This window comes from Salmo trutta, chromosome 15 (genome assembly GCF_901001165.1).
Source record: "Salmo trutta chromosome 15, fSalTru1.1, whole genome shotgun sequence".
Classification (NCBI taxonomy): domain Eukaryota; kingdom Metazoa; phylum Chordata; class Actinopteri; order Salmoniformes; family Salmonidae; genus Salmo; species Salmo trutta.
In genome coordinates, this window is record NC_042971.1 from 66680949 (window position 1) to 66689698 (window position 8750).

Genomic DNA, 8750 nt, shown 5'->3' on the forward strand with positions numbered 1-8750 from the left:
TCCAGAGAGAAGACCATAGACAGTACTTCCTCTCTCCTCTCCTCTCCTCTCCTCTCCTCTCCTCTCCTCTGTCATGGAATATTGGGAATTTTCCTGTTCTGAATGAGTATGAATCTGTTTCAAAGAGCAGAGACTGTTTCCCAGCCACTTACATCTCACATTAAGCAGGAAGAAAGGCAGGAAGAAAAGCAGGGGGGGGGGGCAAGGGGAGGGAGAGGAAGAGAAAGGGAGAAATAGAGTGGGTGAGAGAGGGGGAGGCAGAGAAATCCCAAGAACATATTCCTCATAATTAATAAATGAAAAATGTTAGTGCAGCTAATCAATAGAGTTGTTAGAGGGAATTGATCGGGCTGGGAATCTCTATTTTGTGGGTAAAAATGTTCACCCATTGAGAACAAAAGACTCTCCAGAGTACCATCTGACTGATAGACACTTAGTAGCCTGACCCCCCCCCCCCCCGAACGAGAGAGAGAGAGAGAGAGAGAGAGAGAGAGAGAGAGAGAGAGAGAGAGAGAGAGAGAGAGAGAGAGAGAGAGAGAGAGAGAGAGAGAGAGAGAGAGAGAGAGAGAGAGAGAGAGAGAGAGAGAGAGAGAGAGAGAGAGAGAGAGAGAGAGAGAGAGAGAGAGAGAGAGAGAGAGAGAGAGAGAGAGAGAGAGAGAGAGAGAGAGAGAGAGAGAGAGAGAGAAAAGCCTGACCCCCCCCCCCCGAACAGAGAGAGGAGGGAGGGGAGACAGAGAGAGAGAAAGAGAGAGAGTAGCCTGACCCCCCCCAAATATAGAGAGGGGGAGAAAGAGAGAGAAAGAGAGAGAGAGTAGCCTGACCCCTCCCCCCCCCCCAAATATAGAGGGGGGAGGGAGAGAGAGAGAGAGTGAATGAGAGAATGAGAGAGGGAGAGAAAAAACAGAAGTAATGAATTATCATCAGCATTCAAATGATCTGTCGTACATCTTTTTTGCACTCTCCCCTCCTCCCTCTCTAGTTTTCTCTCTGTGAGTGTATTTTTCAGCACTCTAAAGGGAGATGAAGATTGAGAAAAAATAGAGAGGAAAGAAAGAGAGAACAAGGGACAGAGAGAGAGAGAAGTAGAGAGAGAGCAAGGGATGGAGAGAGAGAGAGAGAGTAAGGGACATATAGATAGAGAGAGAGAGAGTAAGAGACATATAGATGGAGAGAGAGAGAGTAAGAGACATATAGATAGAGAGAGAGAGAGTAAGGGACATATAGATGGAGAGAGAGAGAGTAAGAGACATATAGATAGAGAGAGAGAGAGTAAGAGACATATAGATGGAGAGAGAGAGAGTAAGAGACATATAGATGGAGAGAGAGAGAGTAAGGGACATATAGATAGAGAGAGAGAGAGTGACAGGAGAAAGAGCCAGAGAGACAGAAAGACAGTCAGACAGACAGTCAGACAGACAGTCGTCAAGGTCAACCCTGCCCATGGGTAGTGAGCTACAGCAATGAGATGTGACTGATAGCAGCTGTTGCTCAGCGGAGGAGGTGTCCCGCTCTAAGTCAGTCTGGCTGTGGGGCTATCCCCCAGTCCCCTCCACACCCAGTTCTGCCCCTCTCTTTCCCTTTAGGTAGTGTGTACAGATAGACTAACTACTGTAGACTAGCTAGGTAGTGTGTACAGATAGACTAACTACTGTAGACTACTGTAGACTACTGTAGACTAGCTAGGTAGTGTGTATAGATAGACTAACTATATTCTATATTTCATACACCATATTCCATATACCATATTCAATGTTCCATATTCTACATTCTATATTCCATATTCTATATTCCATATTCTATATTATATATGATATATTCCATGTTCTATATTCTATATGATATATTCCATGTTCTATATTCTATATTCTGCATTCTATATTATGTATTCTATATTCCATATAGCATATTCTATATTCCATATTCCATACACATATTCCATATACCATATTCTATATTCCGTATACCATATTCTATATTCCATATTCTATTTTCATATTATATATTCTATTCCATAGGCCCACAATAAAGGACAGACAAGTGGAAGTAATCATTACCATTTACTACAGTTGAGGAAAGATACTTAGTACGCTGACTCCCGAACAGAGAGAGGGGGAGGGAGGGGGAGAGAGGGGGAGAGAGAGAGAAAGAGAGAGAGAAAGAGAGATAGAGAGTGAGAGACAGAAAGACAGAGAGAGAGAGAGAGAGAGAAAGAGAGAGAGAGAAAGAGAGATAGAGAGAGAGAGAGACAGAGAGACAGAGAGAGAGAGAGAGAGAGAGACAAACAGACAGACAGTCAGACAGACAGAGACAGAGAGAGAGAGAAAGTGAAAGAGAGAGAGAGAGAAACAGAAGTAATTAATTATCATCAGCATTCAACTGATCTGTTGTACAGCCTCCATTAGAGACAAGGCAGACACCTTTTTGCACTCTCCCCTCCTCCCCCTCCTCCTCCCTTCCTCCTCCTTCCCTCCCTCCCTCCCATTACATTTGACTAAAGTTGTGGAAAATAAAGACACAGGATAAACACATTATGGTCACTATTGCAAAACACTATAGTGACTATAGTACAATAATCAGAAACAGATTACACGAAGAGAAGCCTACTTTTGCATGTTTCATTGATTTCCAGAAAGCTTTTGATTTTGTAAATAGGAATATTTTAGCTTATAGTTTGTTAACGGGATGTGTGTATACTGTAGATTGTGGCTTGTCTCCCATATTAAATATATCTTTGTGACAGACTGGGTTCAAGTGACTTCTGTTTCTTTTATCTGTATATATTTATCTGTATATGTTATGTACATACGTATGTAGTATGTATGTATGTATGTATGTATGTATGTATGTATGTATGTATGTATGTATGTATGTATGTATGTATGTATGTATGTATGTATGTATGTACGTATGTACGTATATATGTATGTATGTATGTATGTATGTATGTATGTATGTATGTATGTATGTATGTATGTATGTATGTATGTATGTATGTATGTATGTATGTATGTATGTATGTATGTATGTATGTATGTATGTATGTATGTATGTATGTATGTATGTATGTATGTATGTATGTATGTATGTGTACAGTCGATGTCGGAAGTTTACATACACTTAGGTTGGAGTCATTAAAACTTGTTTTTCAACCATTCCACAAATTTCTTGTTAACAAACTATAGCTTTGGAAAGTCGGTTAGGACATCTACTTTTTCCAACAATTGTTTACAGACAGATTATTTCACTTATAATTCACTGTATCACAATTCCAGTGGGTCAGAAGTTTACATACACTAAGTTGACTGTGCCTTTAAACAGCTTGGATAATTCCAGAAAATTATGTTGTGGCTTTAGAAGCTTCTGATAGGCTAATTGACATAATTTGAGTCAATTGGCGGTGTACCTGTGGATGTATTTCAAGGCCTACCTTCAAACTCAGTGACTCTTTGCTTGACATCATGGGAAAATCAAAAGAAATCAGCCAAGACCTCAGAATAAAATATGTAAACCGCCACAAGTCTGGTTCATCCTTGGGAGCAATTTCCAAATGCCTGAAGCTACCATGTTCATCTGTACAAACAATAGTACGTAAGTATAAAAACCATGGAACCATGCAGCCATCATACCGCTCAGGAAGGAGACGCATTCTGTCTCCTAGAGATGAACGTACTTTGGTGCGAAAAGTGTAAATCAATCCCAGAACAGCAGCAAAGGACCTTGTGAAGATGCTGGAGGACATAGGTACTAAAATATCTATATCCACAGGAAAACTAGTCCTATATCGACATAACCTGAAAGGTCGCTCAGCAAGGAAGAAGCCACTTCTCCAAACCGCAATAAAATAGCCAGACTACGGTTTGCAACTGCACATGGGGACAAAGATCGTACTTTTTGGAGAATTGTCCTCTGGTCTGATGAAACAAAAATAGAACTGTTTGGCCATAATGACCATCGTTATGTTTGGAGGAAAAAGGGGGACGCTTGCAAGCTGAAGAACACAGTGAAGCATGGGGGTGGCAGCATCATGTTGTGGGGGTGCTTTGCTGCAGAAGGGACTGGTGCACTTCACAAAATAGATGGCATCATGAGGCAGGAAAATGATGTGGATATATTGAAGCAACATAACAAGTCATCAGTCAGGAAGTTAAAGCTTGGTCACAAATGGGTCTTCCAAATGGACAATGACCCCAAGCATACTTCCAATGTTGTGGCAAAATGGCTTAAGGACAACAAAGTCAAGGTATTGGGGTGGCCATCACAAAGCCCTGACCTCAATCCTGTAGAAAATTTGTGGGCAGAACTGAAATAGCGTGTGCGAGCAAGGAGGCCTACAAACCTGACTCAGTTACACCAGCTCTGTCAGGAGGAATGGGCCAACATTCACTCAACTTATTGTGGGAAACTTGTGGAAGGCTACCCAAAACGTTTGACCCAAGTTAAACAATTTAAAGGCAATGCTACCAAATACTAATTGATTGTATGTAAACTTCTGACCCACTGGGAATGCGATGAAAGAAATAAAAGCTGAAATAAATCATTCTCTCTACTGTTATTCTGACATTTCACATTCTTAAAATAAAGTAGTCATCCTAACTGACCTAAGACAGGGAATTTTTTCTAGGATTAAATTGTGAAAAACTGAGTTTAAATGTATTTGGCTCAGGTGTATGTAAACTTCCGACTTCAACTGTATGTGTATATATACAGTATGTATGCATGCATATTATTTTGCTGCTCTAGGGATGTAGGAGAATTCTAATTTAATTACCACAGTGAATTGTTGTAACGTTTGTTGATGTGTCAATTAAACTAATAAGGGATGGGATGCGATTTGACACAAAAAATAAAGTCATTCCTTCATTTATTTACACCACAAAAATATTCTCTCACACATTTTTTTGTCTGAAAAACACAAACACAGCATCTGCCCCTTAGGAGGGGAGGGTGGGGGAAGAAGAAAGACAGAAGGTAGGAGATGGGATGGGGGAGGAGAGTGGAGAGGAGAAGACCAGCACCCATCCACCTTCTCCCAACACACACACACACACGCGCACACACACGCACACACACAGACACACACACACACACACACACACACACACACACACACACACACACACACACACACACACACACACACACACAAACAAACCTAACCTTAACCCCAAATACCTAACCCTAATTCTAACCCTGACCCTAAAATAGCCTTATTCCTCGAGTGAAATGTCCAGAATTGTCTGTCACGTCCTGACCATAGTAAGACGTGATTTTCTATGGTAGAGTAGGTCAAGGCGTGACAGGGGGTGTTTTTTGTTTTTCTATGTTTTCTATGTCTATGTTTAAGTTGTAGTTTTTCTATTTCTATGTTGTTGTTTTTTTGGGTTGATCTCCAATTGGAGGCAGCTGGTCCTCGTTGCCTCTGATTGGAGATCATATATAAGTAGGGGTTTTTCCCACCTGTGTTTGTGGGCAGTTATTTTCTGTTTAGTCTTTGTACCTGTTATAACTGTATTTCTGATCGTTTGCCTTTTGTTATTTTGTCTTTAGTATTTTTGAGTTAATAAATATCATAATGAGCAGTCAACACGCTGCGTTTTGGTCCCCTCTATACGACGCCCGTTACATTGTCCTTGTTTTACGATCCTTGTAAGGACTAAGGATAGTACAATCAAAAAGACACACACAGCCCAGGGCCACACAGACACACAGTCTGTCTGACTATTTAAAAAAACCTAAGGTTGATGTCTGTGCACAGCGGAAATTGAATTAGCATAATACAAAAATCCCCACCAAAATGTGTTAGTTTAAACTAGAGCTATCTGGTGCTCAATCCACCGCATATGTAACACTTCCAGGTAACACTTTACTTGACACCCAGATAACACGGTCATAACCATATCATAATACGTCATAACAGCTGACATAACTTGTCATAACCTGATCATAACACTGTTATGACCCATATATTTACACCTGTTTTGTATTGCGTTATTTTATGGCTGGCTACTTAAGAGTGTCAAAAACCAAATGGGGGAAAAAAAATCCTGCTAAGAAGTTTCCTTTAGTTTAAAATTGTATTTCTTAAATTGTTTATTTGTTTTTTCATCATATTTTAAATAACTTGTAGAAAATACACTTTATGACACTGTCATGAAGCATTATAACCATCATAATCATATAAGCCAGAGAGGTCTATCACGTGCATGTCCTTACATCAGTCACATAGAGGGTGTCTTGTCCTGCTCCTGAAATCTGTTCCTGCATTCATTCCAGTCATCAGCAAGTATCAGTCCATTTCTAAAAGATATATACAACACAAACACAGTGTTGACACGTAGGCTACGACGGAATGGAATGTTTTGCCTTGTGTGGTGGGTTTCGTGGGTTTTAACACTCTATATGTCGGTGTCACAACCAGCTATAAAATAATGGAATATATGTTCGAAATACAAAATCAAATCAAATCAAATTGTATTAGTCACACACGCTGAATACAACAGGTGTAGACCTTACAGTGAAATGCTTATTTAACAAGCCCTTAAACAACAATGCAGTTTAAAAAATATGAATAAGAATAAGAAATTAAAGTAACAAGTAATTGAAGAGCAGCAGTAAAATAACAATAGCGAGACTATATACAGGAAGTACCGGTACAGAGTCAATGTGGAGACTATATACAGGAAGTTTTTTATTTTATTTATTTTACCGTTATTTTACCAGGTAAGTTGACTGAGAACACATTCTCATTTACAGCAACGACCTGGGGAATAGTTTCAGGGGAGAGGAGGGGGATGAATGAGCCAATTGTAAGCTGGGGATGATTAGACAGCCGTGATGGTATGAGTGCCAGATTGGGTACAGAGTCAATGTGGAGGCTATATACAGGGGGTACCGGTACAGAGTCAATGTGGAGGCTATATACAGGAGGTACCAGTACAGAGTCAATGTGGAGGCTATATACAGGGGGTACCGGTACAGAGTCAATGTGCGGGCTATATACAGGGGGTACCGGTACAGAGTCAATGTGCGGGCTATATACAGGGGGTATCAGTACAGAGTCAATGTGGAGGCTATATACAGGGGGTACCGGTACAGAGTCAATGTGGAGGCTATATACAGGGGGTACCGGTACAGAGTCAATGTGGAGGCTATATACAGGAGGTACCGGTACAGAGTCAATGTGGAGGCTATATACAGGGGGTACCGGTACAGAGTCAATGTGGAGGCTATATACAGGAGGTACCGGTACAGACAGGGGCGAAAATCTGATATCAACTTTGGGGGGGACAATTACATGAAATTTTCTCAAGAGCAATTCCTGAGGGGGACACCAAAAGTAGTGCTGTAACACATAGCCTACATTGTAATATGGTAAATGTATATTGAGGAACCAAAGAAATAAGGTGTTTGCCGTACTCTTAACTACCGGTACCCAAAACTACACAACTACTCACAACAGCAATACCATTGCCTTTAACAAATCTTAGTTCAGTCACCAGTTTAAGTTGAGAGTGGGGGTATCCATGGCATTTTCCAATTATGTTCCTATTTTACAAGTCAAAAAAATTGAGAACCTTTCATAATGTTGCCAAACAAAGACTCAACAAACTTACCTGAGACTCCGTCTCTGCCAGTCTGTCCCTGCATATCTGTCCCCAACTCTGCTGTCTGTGTGCCATCTGTTGCCTGCTCTGCCTAATGACATCATTGTGAAACATTTCCATTAGAATTTAATTTCTTTCTTATGAACATTTTATCAACTAGTCTTTGAGATATTAGGCTACTAGGGTTCTTACTTTGCGTTTTGGTGTACTGAAAAATACTCTGATGTCCGTCTTTTATTTTTCTACCTGGCTGGCTGGCTACACACACACACAGTGTGTAGGTTATTTACAGTAGGAGATGGGCTTCTATCATCTTATCTTTTATCATTCTATTTGGGCTTCGATCTAAAAGGTAGCTAGCAAAAGTGAAAAGGATTAAAATGACAAGAGTTGACAGCTGTATGAGTTCACCATTTACACAACATATACTGCAACCTTTTGTAATTTTAATAGTTTGTTTCATATTGGCTGGCTTCCAACAATAGCTGAATTTGCAAAGCAAGCGAGCACCAATTCCGTTTCAGTGGTGTTTGCTATAATCTTTGCTACCCGGGTTAAATAAAATAAATAAATAAAAGTTCCCTTGCGACAATTTAGCTTTTGCAACGAGACCATTAAATATATTTAAGACAATGGTAGAAGAAGAGTGTAGTTCTGTTCAGTTTGGACTTCAGTTTATCGCTAACCTTATCACAGGGACTTTGAAGCACTAACTTACATCATCTGCATGCTGATCTCGGAATAAATTGACGATAGCAAAGATTCCATCTTTGACGAGGCCAGATAAATGGAATAGGTACTAGCTAGCTTAAAACCTGTTTGGGGTAGGGGGCAGTATTGAGAATTTTGGAAAAAATATGTTCCCATTTTTAACTGCCTCCTACACCAACTCAGAAGCTAGAATATGCATATTATTGTTCAGGTTTGGATAGAAAACACTCTGAATTTTCTAAAACTGTTTGAATGGTGTCTGTGAGTATAACAGAACTCCTATGGCAGGCAAAAACCTGACAAGGTTTCAAGCAGGAAGTACCCTGTCTGACAAGGAGTCGTGCGTCTTACCTCTTTTTATTGAAAAGTAAGGATCTTAGCTGTAACGTGACAATTCCCAGGGCTCCAATAGGCTCTCAGAGCCCGCGAAATAAC